This window comes from Cryptomeria japonica, chromosome 11, assembly GCF_030272615.1.
Source record: "Cryptomeria japonica chromosome 11, Sugi_1.0, whole genome shotgun sequence".
NCBI lineage: Eukaryota > Viridiplantae > Streptophyta > Pinopsida > Cupressales > Cupressaceae > Cryptomeria > Cryptomeria japonica.
The window spans coordinates 462,049,659-462,070,683 of record NC_081415.1 but is presented as its reverse complement, the minus strand read 5'-3'; positions in this window follow the sequence as shown (position 1 = coordinate 462,070,683).

The following is a 21,025-nucleotide window of genomic DNA, read 5'->3' as shown; positions in this document are numbered from 1 at the left end:
CTTTGAAGGTTGAGGAAGACATTTTCCCCAATTGACATTCTCTACACAAAGGATTTTCCGGTTTGCTCAACATCGGCAGTCCTCTAACTACCTTGATCTTACTAGCCTTTACTATGCTATCAAAGTTTACATGGCAGAGTCTCCTATGCCATATCTAGCTATCATCAAACTTAGCCATAAGACATGTACTTATATTTGGATTCAGCTAAAATAAGTTACCTTTGGTCTGCATACCGATGGCCATCAGTTCACCATTCTTTCCTTTGATTTTGCACACTCTATTTTTTAATTCCAGAGTGAGTCCACTGTCATTCAGCTGGGCAACACTTAGTAGATTGTGTCAGAGACCTTCCACCCAATACACATTGTCAGCACTGCTCTTTCCATTTAGAGAGATGGACCCTCTGCCTTTGACCATACATGGTGCATCATTACCAAAATGAACCACACCACTATCATACTCTTCCAGAGATATAAACTTGCTCTGGTCACCAATCATATGGTGAGAGAAACCACTATCAATAATCCACTCATTGGAATTATCAAAGCGAGAAACAAGAGCCTTCTTGTCTAACACATCCTCCTTGACTACAACAAACACAATATCTTCATTTTCTTCATCTTCCAATTCCTCATCTGTGACACCTTCATCAACTGCTACAAAATAGTTTCTCCGGTTTCCTCCTTTGAATTTCTTGAACCTTTCCAGTTTGTCCTTGCTATCACCATTAGGACAGTTTATAGCAATGTGTCTTATCCGGTTACAAGAGAAGCATTTCAAAGGTAGCTTACCTCTATATTTACCGGTTCCCTTAGGAAGTCTCTTGGAAAGAAGAGCTTCAAATTCCATCAGAATCTCCTCATCATCCATTTCTTTGTTTTGTCTTGGTTCACCACTGGTGCTTGCTTCTTTTCCTTTTTTGGATGGTGCAGCAGATGCTCTAAAAGTTGATTCAGTCTTTTGAACACTGCCATCAAAACTATTTAGCTCATAGGTTGTTAACTTTGCAATGATGGAGTCTAGGGACACCTTAGTCTTGTCTATTGACCTCAACTCCTAAATAGCAACAACCCTTATTGCATAGACCGATAATAAGGATCTCAAAACTTTGCTAACAACAGTGGAATCTTCCATTTTACCACCTGCACTCTTGATATCTCCAACAACAGTTTTGATTCTTATTCCATATTGTTGTATAGTCTCTCCTTCAACCATCCACATATCTTCAAAATTTCCTCTAAGGCTTTCTTCCTTAGCTTGTTTCACATGCTCATCACCTCCATAGATATTCTCAAGAGTATCCCATACTTCTGATGTATATCTTCATTCTGTCTTTCCATATTTTAAAATTGTCTCTGTTGAACTTTGGACCTTCCCTCTTCATCATTACAATAGGATCTTTCCCTCAAGTGGTTAAGCTTACAACACAGAGGACCTGGAGGGTGCTCTGATAACAACTGATAACTCAATGATGAACAGTAAGTACCAAACCGGTACTGAGAGGGGGGGGTGAATCGGTACAGGCAAAAAACTTTTCCTGAATCGGTTTGATTGCAGACTGTAATTGACTGGCAATCCCTAACACTGGTCCGAACTAGATTAATACCGGTTAAACACAGTGCAACTATGAAAGACATGAACCGGTCAATCTTTTTAACTTTCCATACAACCTACTCCCTCATTTCCACTTTGTCCTTATGCATAAATAGATAATCTATCATCAGAGATACAATGATTTACCACTAAACAAGAAAAAACAAAACATCACATGAAAGAGGCATCGCACATGACACACATATTTTTCACGTGGAAACCCAACTGGGAAAAACCACGGTGGGGATGAATACCCACAAGCTATTTTAAACTCTTTAGAAGTCCACTCTGTTATGAGCCTAGTCTAGTTAAAGACTGTTACAACAGGTTCTGTTAGGAACCGATCTTGTTAGGGATCACCCGGTTAAGGGATGGCTAGAATACCCGGTTAAGGGTTAAACCCTGTTAGAGGTTACCTTGTTAGAGGATTTTATGAACTTAATGGCTTTGAGTCACCCTGTTAAAGGATTTACAACAAGTTGGTTAAAGCTACCCTGTTAAGGGATTTTCCAACTATTGAAGTGGTTAGAGATCAACAGGTATCACAATGATCTGGTAATAGCACCCAATGCTAATGCAGATCCGCTTTAGTTCCTTCCTTCTACACACACACTATGTAGTTATCAATCCTCTCAATTAGTCTGGCAAGAATCACGTATCTCTACACATAGATACACACACAACATTTGCCAACAACCTCAACATGAAACACAACATCGACCTTATAGGAAACAGATAGGTCGGTAGCATAAACCCTAAACCCTAAACACTTAGGTTGAGAAGTTTAGTCGGTTCAATCCTGACCATTGAACACTTTGCATTTGATTACAGCGGTCTTGAATAGATCTCAAGACATTCTCCATCGTTCATTTTTCACCGCTTCTTGGAGGTGATAACCCATCACGTGTTCTCCACCATTTGCAGAGACTTCACACATTCCTGAGGTAGATAGGATCAATCTCCTTCATGCAAGATCCTTCACATGCACGAGGCTGACGTGGCAACATGATCTGATCTCCATTACAATGCTAACTCTTCACACAATGCCATCAGTTGAAACACATAGGCTCGAAACACTGCAACCAAAAACCCTGAAGCTGAGACTACCAACCGGTAGTCATGCCATATGAACCCTTGATACAAAATATTCCATATACCAATTCTCGTTCTGACATACCGGTTTTGGTTCACAACATCATACCGGTTCACTTTGTCAGTTGCTTAACTTCAATAATCCTGTTCACTCTTTATCATGTTACTGGTTCACTCTTCAACATATTATCGGTTCTCTTTCAACATATTGACATCAATGAGAACACAATATCATCATGTCAACATATTCTGCACATATGCCAACACATCTTGCCTTTTCTCCTAATGATCTTGGCCTTGAGTATAATAATATGGTGAATCTTATTGATAAACCCATACCTCCTAAGGACCTATGTATTACCTTTCATCCTAGTGAGACTATTGAGGCACCCGATGGCCCACTATATATCACTGTTAGGATTAAGGACATGCTCTCACGAGGCATTCTCATTGATCTCACATGCATGGTAAATGTGATAACTGAAGAATATATTTATATATTATAATTACATCAAGTGACATATGATAAATCTGATGTGGTGATTAAAATCTTTGATGGTTTGTCTTGTCCCACTATTGTCTCTATTACTCTTCATGTCGAGGTTGGTACTAAGTGCTTAAATGTCAATTTTTTTATCATTCCTATATTAGATCAATTTCCTGTGAAGTTGGGATATCCTTGGCTCTCTTCCATGAAAGCGATTGCTTCTACTATTCATAAGTGTTTGAAATTTTCTCTTAACGACAAAATCATAACATGTACCAACCTACAATGAGATGTAAAGATGTTAATCTTGATTACTTTTGGTCTAGACAATTTGAACCTCTTAAACCTCAAAGTGATGCTCTTTTTTAATCATATCAATGGTGGAAGAATGAGATGATTTGATCCTTGAGCGAGCCTAGAGATCCCAATCCCATTCCTCATCTTCATGATAGACCTATTCCTCCTCTTCATGATGGACCTAGTCTTCTCCCTACACCTTCTACTCCTTTATATGTTGTGGTCCCACCTCCTACATCTTACAAAGGGAAGCGCCCAACATCTCCTATCTTTCAACCTAAAAAACCTTCTCCCATGCATCCTTTTTTAAAGGAAGAGAATAAGCCTATGCCTATTGATCCTAAACCTTCACAACCCTCAACTAAAACTAAAATAATCCTTTCGCAAGAGAATATTGATGGAGACATCTTGCTAAGGCTTGTGAACTTGCATCTCAACCTATTTTGCAAAAGAATATTGATGGAGAATATTCGAAAAATGATGGTTCAAGTTCTATTTGAATTAAATATCCTATTTTTATTAATCTTGATGAAGAGATGGATGAAAATTATGTTCATGCTAACAATTTTGATGATAATGATTATAAATATGAATATGTTGATGTTGCCAATTATTTATCTAAACAATTTTCACAAGCATTAATCCTAGCTCCTAGTAACAGACAAAGTGATCCCTAATTAGAGCATGGTCCCTTTTTGGAATTTGTGATAGCTCCATCTACTATGCTCGAAGTCACCCCTCTTGTATATTGTCCACCTTCCCAAAACAATGTTCAACAAGATGGGGAGGCGGATGACTTGCGTGATTAGCTTCATTCTTGTTGTAGATCCTATCTCTCTCTCTCTTGCTTGTTTGTAACCTTTATCCATTTCTTAATTATTTTATTTGTTGTCACTAGTGTTGTCTACTTGATGACGATGCAAAGTGTCAAGATCTCTTTTGGTCTCTTTCATGTTGACTAAAAAGACACATGTGCCCTTCTTCCATAGTGGTTCTACTTTCTTTGGGGGATAAGGACAATTCATTGCTTATATATATATGATATACATTATTTATCATAATAGAATATCGACTCTAAAGTTAAGTAGAACCCTTATGTGTTTTATGTTCATTATCTTTTGATGTATCCTTCTTGGGGGCATATCATTATGATAATGTGCTTCTCTTTTGAATAAATGTATACTACCTTAAAGCAATTGCTCTCAATAAGATGTGCACAATCGCTTTAACATGGGAGCATACACTCTGCTCAATGTTTCTCTCTTTGTGTATCTCGATACTCAAGTTACTTAGTAAACTTAGCCTTTTGCTTTGTAATTTTGGTATTTTTCTTTTCATGACTTATAGTAAGTGAACTTTACTAGGCTAGTAGTTATAGTTCTCTTTGTATCTCTTATCATGTCTCTTTTATCTTGATCTTGAAGTCATAAGATACTCAAATTCCACTGGGAGATTGGTGTGTCTTGCCTCCTTAGCATCTTGATGAAAGCCTTTCAATGTGAACCTTTGTACTTTACCAAGAGTATTCTTAGTCTCATACTCCCGCTAAAGTGAGGGCTAAATGTAGCATCCTAAATTATACTCCCTTACAATTTTGCCCGCATTTGAGCCCTCACCTTAGCGTTCACACTCTGTGACCTGAATGGGACCTGATTATGCTCTTACTATGCAAATCTATCATCATTTTCACTTTGCATGTCATCCTGCCCCCTGATTTTGGTGCCTGATTAGGAAGGACTAGGGTGTGGCGCTCGGGTACTCCCAACTAGGACCCAAATTTGGGCCCCTTAACGGGCATGTGATTTGAGCGAGAATTCCAGCTTTGTGTCGGCTCATGTAGCAAAATTACTTTGTTTTTTAATGGGCAAGTAGAAAAAGAGGTCTACCCCTCTCATTTTATCCACACACATGAAATTCAATTCAACATCAAGAAATTAAGCATTCAAGTTCAAGCAAGAAAACAATTGGTCTTCATTCAAACATTGGAGTAGAGATAAAGTCAAGATTCAAGCATTGGAGTTGACATTCATGTTCTATGTTATTGAAGACTTTAGGAAACCCTAATTTTATGTGGAGACAAGAAAAAATTCACAACGAGGTATATTATTTATGTTTCAGTCATTATTCAGCATCTCCCTCAAAAGGAGAACATTTACATTACTACAATTCAATCAGATTTCATTTCTATTACATGGTTAATTCCAAAACTGTGGTTTGACCTAAGGCAAACCCCTATTCCCAACCTATTTCCCTTCTCTAGTTTGCACAAGAATAGGTACAAAGTTGCGATCTTCAAGATGAGATTTATTTATAGAGACAAATCGATCCCCCATTGGAGTGTGAAAAGTTCAGAGGACCAGAGCGACCTTCACGCTGGTCCTGACAAATAAGGAGCTCCTTCCAGGAACATATCTGAATCCTCTTACAATCCTTAGATCCAGGTTTGTGGATCGATCTAATGAGTGTAGTTTACTGTTTATGCATTTTTACATCAATTCCAACACATTTTGCCTAATTTTAGAAATTTCAACAATTGAATTCAACTCAAGAGATAGAAGGGGCACATTCCAAACCCCCTAGAATTAGATCAACATTCATACCTCTTAATTTTAGATTCATCTAATTCCTATCTTTCCCTAATGTGTTGGTCCCCAATTAGAAATTAGTGGTTTGCATACATCTAGTGGTGGAAACTATAATTTTTCACCCAAGAGATACATAACCATAGGAGAGACACTAGATTTTTGTGCGTGGAAAACCCAAATGGGAAAAACCACAGAAAGGGTTAACTCTCAAGATTATATAACTAGTTATAGGATATTACAAGGATCACTATTAGAGGGCTCACTACCCAAAGGGCTCATTGTTAGAAGGCTCACTGCCAAGAGATAGAAACAAATATGAATTGAGAAAATTGCATCTACATATGCATAGGTTCAGTTCCTAATAAGCTCAAAGAACAAAACAACTGCTTCCAGCGGATCCAGTCAAGAATCTTTGTAAATATTTTGCAATCCACCAGCTTTAATCACACATCCACTGTCACACCAATTATGCCTTTCTTCTTCACACACTCAATAACCACAACACACGAACTAACTCCCTCTCTCTCTACAAACCAAGAAAACCACTTTTCCCAATAATACTTCTCCATCGGTCTTCTACATGTTTTCTTTCAACAATCTTCCAATGGTCAGATCACACACTACAAGCACCGAAGCAAAGCAAAAACAAAAACATTCAAGGTTCACTAGACCTGAAATGATCATATCCTTGAACTTCTGCAAGCATGTTTCTGAAGCACAAAAGCATGATCCAACTTGACAAAAAGAAGTTAAGGTGATGACAAAATGTATTGCCAAATGATCATCATCGGAAACTAAAATGCAGAGGAATACGAAGCACTGCAAACACTATCAAGCACCATCATCGTTGAATACATTCCAAGAGCACAAAATTCAATTGCCACAATCAAGTCCAACACTTCTTCAATATAAAAAAATATATCCACATACTGCCAACACACATTTCCAGAGCAACATCCTTCTTAAGAAACATATCTGCAACAACTATCTTTGTAACACTGATTTCCTAGTGTTAATATTGTTTAGAAATGGATGATCTTGCTCCATGATTGGCTAAAAGACTTAAAAAATTGAGTTGGATTGTGGCCTTGTTGCTTCTGTGTTCTTGGTCCAGAGGAGGGTTTAAGGTTTTTTGTTTTTAACCCTTCATGTTTTTTGAAAAATCCTTGTGTTCTATTCACGTGTTACCTTTACCACTTAAGCAGAAGGGTCGCTTGACCATGAAAATGTCCCCCCCTTTTATTTCTCCCTAGGCGGGTCTAGCAGTGCTTTATTTTCTCCAAGCCTTTCCTAAGGTTTTTAATTTTTAATCGGACTCCTTAACCATCGCGCAGGTTCTTTTTAATCTAATGGAGCGCGTGAATTTGCTATTCAAAGAGGCCTATGAGTTACCGTTCACGAAATGGCGAAAGGCGGAAGTGGGTCCGGCACTCAGAATTTAAACTAAGGTAAAGACCAATCAAGTTCCTTTTGATTGGATGGCTTGCGGTATTTCGCAAGACAAAGGTGCACGGATTTTACGCTTTGCAAAATGGTGAAAAGGAAACTTGACCCACGAGGTAGTAAAGATTGAAGGTAAAGGCCGATCAAGTTCCTTTTGATCTGACGGTCGATGCTATTTTGCAACCCTAAGGTGACCAAGAGTTAACCTTCACGAAATATCGAAGTGACATGGCAGCCAATTGGTCGGTATCATGGTAGAACAGATGGATCAGACTGTGGACAAAAAGGCAATTTGTTAGATGCACATGGCAGCCCCGAAGTGGATCCCGTGGAAGTTTTTCGGCAAATAGGCGATTGACATGTCTGTTTCCTTTCCCAGTCGATTGCCAGGTTGGATGGTGTTGAGTCAGAGGGCCCACTTCCTGGGTTAGATTTGTTAAAAGGCAAATATCTCAAGGAGGATCTGACAGTGGGTGCCATTTTGTAGACTGAAGATGCAAGGTAATTACCATTCACGAAATGGCGAAAACCATTAGCCTTAAAGGCTTGGTGCGCGGTTAGTGGGGTAAACCGTCAGTCACAGGAATGGATAAAGACCAATCAAGTTCTTTTTTATCAGACGGCTCGCACAGTTTTGCTAGATGAATGTGCACGATGTTTAGCTTTCATGAAATAGTGAAAGAGATCTAAGCCCGTCACCAAATGAAGAATAGTCAAAAGAGTAAAAGTCATGCAAGTTTTGCTTGATCTGACGGTTGACGTGTATTCGCTTGATGAAGATGCATGGATTTTAGGCTTCCCGAAATGGTGAAACAACAAAGTGATAGAAACACTCAGACATTTTATGATCCGTTGGAGCCAAATTTTTGAATTCATTCGTGAATTCAATTCTGAGGTGATGGCCGAAGCATGCGGTGTTAATGTCACAGTTAATAGCCTGATTGCCATATATACGCTCACATCAATTGAATGTTGGTATCATTTCAAAGAGTTGTTGCAGAAAAGATGGTGCAGAGCAGAGTTCTTCAGGCCGAAAACAAGTTTTCTTGTGTTTTGCTTACCAGTTACCTAAAAATTGATGAACTGTGGTTTTGTTCTATTAAAGAATTTCTTTGATTAGTAATTGAAATACTTGTAATCATTGAGATGGCACCTAGAATGGGACTTCACAGGGAAGGTTAATTACTAGGAGAGAGAAATTTGTGATGACTTCCTGGAACAATTGTCCATGTCCACAAATGTAGCAGCTAAAGTTAAGGAATAAGTGCCCAAGGCTCCTCATTTGAGAATAGGAGAAGGATTGTATGACAAGGGAAATTGGCTAAGAGATCCACATATAGGGTTGTCTGGTTTAGGTTTATCCAAGGTTGGTTTTGGTATGAGACACTCCCCTGCCCAGATGAACAGTATTTGGGAGTTGGATGTAGGTAAATTGGTGGTCCCTAGAGTTTTCATGGATGTGGATCTCCTAACTCAGATTGCACACAATTATGACCCTCTCACCAAAAGTGTTAGGGATATAAATGGAAAAACCCTCATTGAAGTCAATGATGATGAATTCAGAAATGCATTTGGGCTCAGTGAGGTGTCCAATTATTTGGAGCCCATTAATTTTGAATCATTTGCTCAAGTCTACAGTGCACAGAGGAATCATCTTAGAAATGGGCCTCTTAAAGAATTTTTTATCAAAATAGGTGGATTGACTATTATAGGACCTAATACCATGGAGCCTTTCTCCCTAAATTGGTTCACTCTTAGAGCCAAAGGATTATACTAGTCACTCTGCCAAATTTTTGGAGACGATGATGAAGTGAACATGCCAACTCATTACATGTTAATGATAGCACAAATTTTAAATCCTTCTCTGGCAATAACAATTCATTATGCCCCCTAAATTATTGATGCAATTCATGAAGGCTTGATAGGGATAAAGAGTGGTAAGGTGGATAGGCCTTTTGGATGGTACTCCCTCCTCATGCATCTGATTCTATTCAAGGGTGGTGACTACTTTGCCAATGAAATGGATTTAGTGAAGGAAAAGGATGGGGAGAAAATGCCAGTTCAATTATGGAGCAGAGTGTTGTCATGGGATAGGGAGGATGCCAGTTACCTTAAGTTTGATAAGTGCTTTGCATCCAAAATCAGAATTCTCTTATGCTCAGAGAATCCAAGGGTCCCTAAAGCTCTTTTGGAGTTTCTTAGGCCTAAGGAGTTTGCTGAAGAAATTAAAATTGTCCACAATTGGGGTGACATATACTTGTACCCTATTTCCACAGTTTTCAGAGTGTTTGGTTTCAGAGGCACTCCATTTTTGTTACCTTATCAGGTTCCATTGAAAATAGGAATTGTAGAGGTCCTCAGACAGATTGGAGGTGTGCAAGAGGCAGAGCTATCCAATAGATGAAAAGGGACCATTTTCCCAATAGTAACAATAGCACATCAATTTGTAATTACTAAGGGTGGATGGAAGTGCTTTGAGGAATTCTTTCAACCATACCATTTGTCCACTGCAGTGTCAAGGTTTTCTGACCCTGAAGACTTCTTTAATTGTATGTTTAGGAAAAGGGCAGTATGCAAAGGCAAGCCTCACCAATTCCAATTCCCTGAAGACCTCATCAGAAATGAGTTTGATTTGGATGAGCAAGAGTTGAGGAAAGAGAAATGGGTGGCCTACAAAAAGGCTCTTGATTTTGTACACCAATTTGACAGCAGCTATGACCCTTTATCTAGTTTTCACCCCTTTGAGGAAAAGGCTAAATTCCTAATTCTTTGCTTTGAAGATGTAATGCAAACACTAAAGGAGAAGAGGGAAGTAGTGATTAAAAACAACCCTGAGAAGGTGAGACTAGTTCTAGCTAGGTCTGCATCTACTAAAGCAATCCCTCCTGGTGATTATGTGCTACATAGAAAATCCAAGTACAATGTGTTAGTGCCAATAACAAGGGAGCCTTCTACTTCAAGAGGGAAGAGGAAAATACAAGATGTCATTGACATTCAGGACTCCCCAAAAAGACAAAGGGTGGGAAAGGAAGTGCAAACTAATGAGCCCCTGTATTCCCCATCTCAATCCCTAATTCATATAGGATATGAGCAGGCAGTAGCTGAACAATTGTTGCAATTAGGGAGTCTCAGCGAGATCGCCTATACATATGATGAAGTAGAAGATGGAATGCTTAAGGAGCAAGAAGATGTTGAGATGGACATAACCACCAATGAATTCAAAGGCCAGGAACTGGATCCTGCTATTAAACAAGCCAGTGAAGAATTCTTAGCTGATAGCAACTTTGTTACCTCAGGAGCTTTCATGCAATTTGTGTGGAAGCAAAATGATGATAAGTTCAATGCCAGATGTGATAAGAGGAGGAATGAACAGCCCCACAAGGATGCAGCCATGGTGGAGGAGGAAATAAAACAAGAAATGGTCACTGAATTTAAGACCATCACTCCTGAGAAAGGAAGGGAAATGGTAGCAAAGGCTGGTGTTCTCATCCTCCCTAAATGGGATATAGCAAATGCCTTGGTTTTAGAGGCAGTCAGGAAAGAGGCCAAGCCTATGGAAGGAGTAACCTTTAGCAAGGATGATGTTTCCCTGGTCATGCGGTCTTTGAAAAGAGATGAAAATAAAAAGAGAAAGGATGCCCCGGAGTCCAGCTACCTTGGAGGTATGATAGTAAAGAGGGTACAAAATACTGGAGTGGTGGAGGCTGCTAGCACAGTCTTGGAAAGTGAAAAATTTAATGTTCCGGTGGCAGAGAAAGAAGCAATGGAAAAGGCAGCTCTCCAAGCTAAGTTAGAGATTATCTTAAAAGCTTACAATGATGCCAAAGGAGATGTAGTGAGTCAAGATAGCATTATTGCTAAATTGAAAAGCCAATTGGCAGGACAATACCATCGAGGTGAGTCCTCAACCTTAATGATTGCTTCTTCTCCTACATAGCCTCCATCTACTAGCCCTATCATTGAATTCCCACCTTCTCCTGCACCTACTAGTTCCCAATCAATTGAGATCACTCAACAGGAATTGGAAAAGTTAAAACAGGTTCAAACCCTGTTTGCAAATAAGTATGAAGAGACAGTGAGGGCCACAATTTTGAGTTTTGCTAACACTATAGGATCCTCATTAGTGTATAACAACATGAGTAAAGTTTTGGATATGTGGAATGAGCTCAATGGAGACAGGGCTATTCTAATTCCCATTTTGGACAAGTGGATGCCTAGGGAGGTGGACCTAGGACTTATATGTGTATCCTATGATGAGGTAGGGACTGACCCCATTATCAAGTCCACTTGTGACATAACAAAGGAATTGACAAAACTGGTAGAAGGAATAGATAATGTAGAGAGGAAGATCAATTTGTATAAAAAGGAATACACTGAGCAGGAATTTGAATTATTTCCTGGGGGTTTTGCTAGTCCAGCTCAATTGAAGGACAAACAAGTATGGCTTAATGAAGTAGGGTCCAACCTATCATTAAGGATAAAGGGAATAATTAAAATAGATGATACTTCCCTATTTGTCAGAACAATTGAGGAGATAGAGAAAATAAAATCACACTATGGCTTTCTAAACTCAGAGGTCAATAAAATGAGAAACTCTTGGAAGAAATTGGCCAAGACAAGAGGGAAAGTTATTAACTTCTCATGGCCTGGTGATGTTGTGTACCAAGAATGGACAAGAAAGTATGCGGTGTCAGATGCAGAAGTTCAAGAAGAAGCTGCAGAATGATAACCGGCGAAAGGGAGCCGTTAGAAAATGAAAAGATTTGTAACTTCTTGTTGAAACAAGAAGATTGTTGTAACAAACTTTTTTTTAAAGGTTTGAAGCTTGTATGCATCCATACTATTATAAATGGATACCAAGACTAGTTAGAAAAGGGATCACAAGAATTTGTAAAGAAACTCTACAAAAATCTATCTGGGTTTTTCTAAGTTTACAGAGAATATTCTAAGTTTTGTAAGATTTTTCAAAATGAATATCAATATACAGACCATAAAATTTCGAGCCTAGAATTTGTGTTGTCTTCTAGTGTGCTTTCAATAATTTACTAGTTTCATTTGGGTAATCTAGGGTTATTCAATTGAACATGGATTGTAATGTAGTCTTCATAGATATGTTTCTTAGCTTTCCCTTTTAGGAGGGGAATTAAATACGCATGAAATATCTCTATCAGTAGGTTATTTTGTTGGAGACTTAGAATTTGATGAACACTGTTTAGTCTAATAAGGGAGGACTCTTATATATGTCAGGCATGTTAATGGGGTTGATAGTAGCCAAAGTGATGAGATGTATGGATATGTTTAATTGTGAAATCCTTGTTTAATTTAGATTACTCTGTAGCCTGGATAAGGCACTGGTATCAGTTGTAGTTGCTCTTTCTGCATCTCTTGAGGATCAATACTGAAATGAGCATAAGCTTTCCTTTATTTTTTTAGTTTATGTTGAGGTGATAAGGTCCACTAGTTTTTGGACACTGGTTTACTGTGGATCTCGTTTAAAAGTGTGAAATTATTCACGAGAGGTATACCCACCTGAACTTTGGATGAGTTAAAAGTGTAGAAGGTTCTTGAAACCTTGTCATATGTTGCTCTAGGGTTTTGTTTTCCTTGATCTCTTTATTTGCAAATAGAGTTATTATTTTCTTACAGGGGATAAGAGGGGAATCAGAATTTGAGAGCAACACCTGGCATGACAACAAAGTTCTTCATCTTCATACATACATAACTATCTTCTACTATTATACATCACCTTCATACATACCTATCTTCCATTGTTCTACATCACCTTCATACATACATTGTCTTACTATATCTGAATTTATCTAGATCACCAGGTTTGACATCAATGACAACCAAACATACATTTCTAACAGTGAACATATTGGCATATTGTTGGCATAACTGATGAAGATAATGATGAGGAGATTATTGGAATATGGAGATGATGTTGAGATAATATGACTGGTAAAGTTAATGTTGGCATAACTTGTAAAGTTGATAGAGATTGTTGGCTAGATGATGATGATATTATTGTAAGTTATTTGATGACTTTATTTGTGTTGTCATTGATGACAACCATGTTTTTTGAGTCATTTGAGTCATCTAGGCCTACTGGTAAAGGAATGTGTTAGACAACAAAACTGCTAATTTGCAGTAAAACGGTAAACATGAACAGTGTGATAATCAAGACACCGGTATGGATGATTGGTGAGGAGTTAGATGTCGCGGTTTTACAGGAGTGTTGAAGATAGGAGCATGCATCTATGTTCCACACCGCATCAGAAAATCCAGTGTATTAAGTGAGTTATGATTTACTATCATGAACTCTGTGAAGAAGAATGGATACCAGTAATAGATCTTTTGACTGGTAATGATTTATGGTTTGGCGGTGGATCTTATCATGTTCATTACGTAGTGACGACATGCCAGAAATTGTGTGTAATGATAAGATGGTGTTCGAGCATGTACAATGATCGTATTTCTTGAGAAACAATGAAGTGCTTAGCAGAATGTGACAAGGGTTTGATTTCTTAACAAATCGATGTGTGGTGATGTGCGGTGATCATTCAATGGTGGAAATTGTCTTCAAATTTGTTGTAATGATCTGTAATGTATTCTGGCAGATTATTTTGTCATGCTTATTGAAAATTAAATGTATTTTGAATGTTGGTAGGGTTTTTTAACTGACTCAGTTGAAAGTGTATTTAGGTCGAGTTTGAGAAGAAGAGTGTGTCAAACTAGATTGAAGAGTCTGCATGTGTGTAGCAGAGTTGAGTTGAAAAGGATCTATACTAGCAAGCAAGGAAGTGATGTGATCAAATCATTTGCCATGTTGTTCCCTAATAGTTATAGTAGTATTGAAATCCCTTAACCGGGTAGATCCTAACAGGTCTTATTTGTAAATCCCTTGACCGGGTGGCTCATTAGCTTGAGTTTAAAATCCTCTAACAAGGCTAATCCTAACAAGGTAGAGCTCCTAATAGGGCTAAGGTAAAATCCCTTCACCAAGTGACTCCTAACAGGGTCTGCTCTTAACTAGGCATATTGTAAAGCTCCTAACAGGTCTAGGCCTTTAACCGGGTGCATTCCAAAAGAGTGCAAATATTTTGTGGGTGCTAATTCCCACCATGGTTTTTCCCATTTGGGTTTCCACGTGAAAAATATCAATGTTCATGTGGTAATGCATTATTCATGTGTGGATTTGATATCATTAATTATTTGCATGTTGATGAACACTTAAGTGAATGGTTTGATAAATCAGTTTAAAGGACTGTTTGAAGTAGTTATCGGTATTGGTTTTTCAAGTGTTTTTAAAGTATTGCAGATTTGTTTAACTACTGATTCACCCCCCCTCTCAATAGTTATCGAATTCTCATAATAACAATTGGTATCAGAGCCCTATATACTCTTTGTGCAGAAGCTTAACCACTTGAGGTAAAGAGCTGAAATGATGAAGAAGGAGGGTCCTAAGTTCACAAAGGATAACTACAGAATCTAGAGTGACAGAATGAAGATCTACATCAAAGGAATGGGGAAACAGTTCTGGGAGCATGTTGTTAATCAATATTCACCTCCTACCATTACTCTGACTACGGATCAACTTAAGGAACAAAAAGAGAATATTCAAGCATTGGAAGCCATTGTAAGTACACTTTCTGATTCAGAATATATTGATGTTCATGGTTTAGAAATCGCTTATGAAGTTTGGGAAATATTGAAGTTGATTTATGGTAGAGATGAGCATGCGCAAAAAGCTAAAGAAGAAATCCTAAGAGGCAAGTTTGATGACATGAAGATGATGGAAGGTGAGAACATCACCTAGCATGGACAAAGAATAAAAGAAGTAGTTGGAGGAATCAAAAGTGTTGGTGGAACCATAATAGAAGACACGGTGGTAAGTAAAATTCTAAGAACCTTATTGTCTTCTTATGCTATTAGAGTATCTGCTATCCAAGAATTAATGTCAATTAGCATAGATAAAGTTACAGTTGATTCTTTGATAGGCAAGCTTATTGCTTTTGAGTTGAATAGCTTTGACAATAGTGTACCTAAAGTAGAATCTGCTTTCAAAGCATCAATATCTAATGCACCGGTAAGAAAAGGTAAGGATGTCTATAGGTCAAGTCATCATGGTGGTGGTAATGAAGAAGTGGATGGTGATGATAACTTGATGGAAATTGAGGCTTTATTGGCAAAGAAACTTCCTAGAGGCACCGGTAAGTGCAAAGGCAAGATTCCTCTTAAATGTTTCTCATGTAACAAGATAGGACATATTACTACTAATTTTCCTAACAGTGTTCAGAAGGAAAAGTTCAGAAGGTTTAAGGGAAAAGGTAAGAAACAGTGCTATGTTGTAGTTGATGAAGGCGTTACCGATGAATAATCTGAGGATGAAGGTAATGAGGAAACTATTTTTGTAGCAGTTAAGGAAGATCTCTCTGATAAGAAATCTTTAGTATCTCATATTGACAGCAATGATGAGTGGGTCATTGATAGTGGTTGCTCACATCACATGACCGGTGACAAGAACAAGTTCATCTCACTTGAAGAATTTGATGGTGGAGTAGTGATATTTGACAACAATTCACCATGTATGGTAAAAGGTAAAGGTTCTATTTCTTTAAATGGAAAAAGTAATGTTGATGATGTATATTGGGTTGAAGGATTGAAGTATAACTTGTTGAGTGTTGGTCAGATGAATGATAAAGGTTATCATCTTGAGTTTAAGAATGGAGTGTGCAGGATTTTAGGATGCAAAGGAGAACTGATTGCTACCGGTAAATAGACAAAAGATAACTTATTTAATCTGAACACTAATGTTAATAGTTGTTTGGTTGCAAAAGTTGAGGATAGATGGTTATGACATAGAAGATTTTGTCATGTGAATTTTGATAATTTGGTTAAGGTCAGCAAGTCAAGTATGGTTAGAGGTATGCCACAACTAGTCAAACTAGACAATGCGATTTGTAAAGAGTGTCAGTTGGGTGAGATGACTACTTCCTCTTTCAAGAGAAAATCATTTTCTTCTGAAAATATTATAGATTTGGTGCACACTGATTTATGTGGTCCTATGAGGACTAGGAGTTCTTTTGGTGACAAATATTTTATGATATTTATTGATGATCATTCAAGAATGATGTGGGTTACATTTTTGAAGGATAAGTCAGATGCTTTCAGCAAGTTTAAGGCATTCAAATCCTTAATGGAGAAAGAAACCAGTAAGAACCTAAAGTACCTGAGATTTGATGGCGGTATAGAATTCACAAAAGCTGAATTTGTGAAATACTGTGATGAGAATGGAATCAAGAGACAACTATTTGCACCAAGGACACCACAGCAGAATGGGATTGCAAAAAGGAGGAATTGAACCATAGTTGAAGCAACTAGAACAATGTTGATACAAGATGTACCTAAACATTTTGGAGAGAAGCAGTTAGCACTACAGTATACACAATGAACTGGGTATTGGTCAAGAAAGGTAGTGACAAAACTCCCTATGAATTATGGTATGGTCGTACTCCTAATGTTAGTTACTTCAAAGTGTTTGGCAATAGGTGTTACATAAAGAGAGATGAGTATACCAAAAAATTTGATCCTAAGAGTGATGAAGGAACTTTCCTTAGTTATTCAACTAAGAGCAAAGCATTCAAGTGCTTTAACAAAAGAACCAAGAAGATTGTGGAAAGTGTTAATGTGAAAGTTGATGGGTATTCTGACAAATCTGATGATACTAGCAAATCTGATGTAGTAGAAGAACAAAATATAGTGATCATAGAACTGGAAGATCTAAATGATGTTGAACATAACAGTGTGGAGGATACTTCTCAATTGGTGGAAGATGAAGATGAAGATGAAGATGAAGAAGAAGAAACTTCTATACCATAACCGGTTATACCTAGATATGTAAAGTTGAATCTCTCCAGATGAGATAATTGGAGACAGGAATGCTAGAGTTCAAACAAGAAGAAAGATTAGAGAAAGTGCTTGTCTGATTTCCACAGTTGAACCTGAGATAGTGAGAGAAGCTCTTAAGGATTATGATTTCATAAAGGCTATGAATGAAGAGCTTGATCAAATAGAGAAGAACAACACTTGGTTACTTGTCCCTAGACCGGCTGATAAAAATGTGACTGGTACTAAGTGGGTGTTTAGAAACAAACTAAATGAAGATGGTGAAGTGATTAGGAACAAGGGTAGAGTAGTTTGCAAAGGATATGCACAAGAAGAAGGTGAACATTATGGAGAAACCTTTGTACCGGTTGCTAGACTTGAAGGAGTAAGAATGTTACATGCATTTGCAGCATTCAAGGGATTCAAGGTATACCAAATGGATGTTAAGTCTGCAATTTTTAATGGAATTCTAGAAGAAGAGGTTTACATAGAACAACCAGGTGGGTTTGCATTGACTGAAGACAAGGACATGGTGTGCAAACTGCATAAAACTTTATATGGATTAAAGAAAGATCTAAGGGCATGGTATGAGAGACTCCATTCACACTTGATAAAGATTGGATTTCTGAGAACAAGTGAGGACAACAACATTTACTTGAAGACAAAAGGAGATAAGTTATTGATTGCATAAGTATTTGTAGATGATATCATATTTGTGATAACTCAATGATGAGCGAATAGTACCAAACCGGTACTGAGAGGGGGGGTGAATCAGTATAGACAAAAATACAGTCCTAAACTGGTTTGACAGCAGACACTTCAAATGACTGGCAGACAGTGACACCGGTTTGAAATAGAGTGCAACCGGTAAAGATAAGAATGTCTGAGACAAGCATTAACTGGTTACTCACTTAGATTTTCACTCAACTCGAGACTACACTACCATTTCACCCTTATGCATAAACAGGTAATCTATCATCAGATCATAATAACAGCTAGATCAACATGTTTTATTGACAGGCATAAAACACAGAACCATCATATGCTTGACAAACAATAGCAAAGCATCACATGATAAAAGCATCACACATGACACACATATTTTTCACGTGGAAACCCAACTGGGAAAAACCACGGTGGGGATGAATACCCACAAGCTGTTTTTCAACTCTTTAGAAGTCCGCTCTGTTAGGAGCCTTGTCCGTTTAGAGACATTACAAAAGGTTCTGCTAGGAACCAATCCTGTTAGAGATCACCCGGTTAAGGGATGGCTACAATACCCGGTTAAGGGTTAAACCCTGTTAAAGGTTACCTTGTTAGAGGATTCCAATAACTCAATAGCTAAAGGATTCCGAACTCAGTAGCTTTGAATTACCCTGTTAAAGGATTTTCAGCAAGCCGGTTAAGGCTACCCTATTAAGGGATTTTCCAACTGTTGAGGTGGTTAGAGATCAACAGGTATTACAATGATTTGGTAACAGCACTCAATGCCAATGCATATCTGCTTAAGCTCCTCTTCACCTTCTGCACTTACACTCTACAGGTATCACTTCTCTCCTTTTGGTCTGGCAAGAATCACGTATCCCTTCTCTTAGATACACACACACACAACTTTTGCCAACAACCTCAGAAAGAGACACAACATCGACCTTATAGGAAAATAGATAGGTCGGTAGCATAAACCCTAAACCCTAAACCTGTTAGGTTAAGGAATTCAAACTATTCAATCCTGACCATTGAGAACACTCCATTAATTGCAACAGTCTTGATCCAATCTCAAGACATTCTCCATTGTCCATTTTCATCGATTTCATGGCGGTTGATAACCCATCACACATTATCACCATTTTACAGACTTCGCACATTCTCGAGGTAGATAGGAACAATCTCCTTCATGCAAGATCCTTCACATGCACAAGGCTGATGTGGCAACATGATCTATTCTTCATTGCAATGCTAACTCATCACACAATGTCACCGGTTGAGTCATACATGCTTGAAGCACTTCAACCGGAAACCCTAAAGTTGAGACTACCAACCAGTAGTCATACAACGCTTCCATGTGCCAATTCCCATAACCATATGTCGGTTCAACTTGAATAAGCACACCACTTCACTTTGGCACATATGTCGATTCACAGTGTTATATCGGTTCTCACATATGCCAGTTCAAACCTCTTCAACATATTAACATCAATGACAACATACAATGTCATTATGTCCACATACCGGTTCACATAAGGCCAACAATCTCCCCCTTTGGCATTGATGGCAATATACAAAGATATCTCTCCGCTTCACACCTTCTCCCCCAATTTCTACAAATATCTTCTCCGCTTCACATCTTCTCCCCCTTTGACAACAATACCAAAGTGGAGGCACAAGCTTCCCTGTTCCATTATGTTGCTCCCCTTGAGGAGTAGCATCCTTCAACATATCAATTCTGAAGAAAGATTTGAGTATGCAATACATGACTGATGTGGAGCATATACCTTTAGTTCACCTCCTGAAGGGGCAGTACCCCTAATTCACCTCTTAAGTATATAAATGTAGTCTTTGGGAGAGGCTTGGTGAATATGTCTGCTAACTGCTCCTTACTGGAAACATGTTCCAGTGTAATCTCTTTGTTCTAAACCTTTTCCCTTAAGAAATGATACTTAAGCTCAAAGTGCTTAGTTCTAGAATGTAAAACCGGATTCTTGGAGATATTAATTGCACTAGTATTGTCACAAAATATACTTACCAATTTAGATACAGGAACTTTGAAGCCATTCAATACATGATTCATCCAAATTTGTCTGAGTGCAGTTCATGAAAGCTGCAACATACTCTGCTTCTGCTATAGACTAAGAGATACAACTCTGCTTCTTACTCATCCATGAGACTAGTCTACCACCGAGGAAGAATGCACCATCGGTTGTGCTCTTCCAGTCACCTACATTACCAGCCCAATCAGCATCTATGAACACTTTCAAGTTGAAATTCTTGCTATATGGATACCACAATCCATAGTCAACAGTTCCCTTTAGATACCTAAGAATCTACTTGACTGCAACCAAGTGGGATTCTCTTGGACTTTTCTGGAACCTTGCAGTAATGCCAACTGCATGTGCAATATCTGGTCTGCTATGCACTACATAATGCAATTTATCAATCATTGATCGGTATTCCTTTTCATCAACCAATACTGAGTCATCCTCTTTGGATATTTTAGAACCGGTCACCTTCGGTGTACCAACTAGTTTGCTATCTTCCATGCCAAAAATATTCAACACTTCTTTGACATATTTGGACTGAGTGATAAAGATTCCATCCTTCATCTACTGGATTTGCAGTCCAATGAAGAACTTAATCTCCCCTATGAGTGACATTTCAAACTCTTTCTTAATCTCATCTGTAAATTCATGACTCATCTTGTCATCTCCACCAAAGATAATCTCATCAACAATTACCTCACAAATCAGGATCTGATCTCCTTCAGACTTCAAGTAGATATTGCTATCTTCACTTGTTCTTTCAAATCCAATCTTCACAAGATGGGAATGTAGATGTTCATACCATGCCCTAGGTGCCTACTTTAGTCCATATAGGGCTTTATGTAGCCTACATACCATGTCACTATCTTCAGATAGGGCAAAC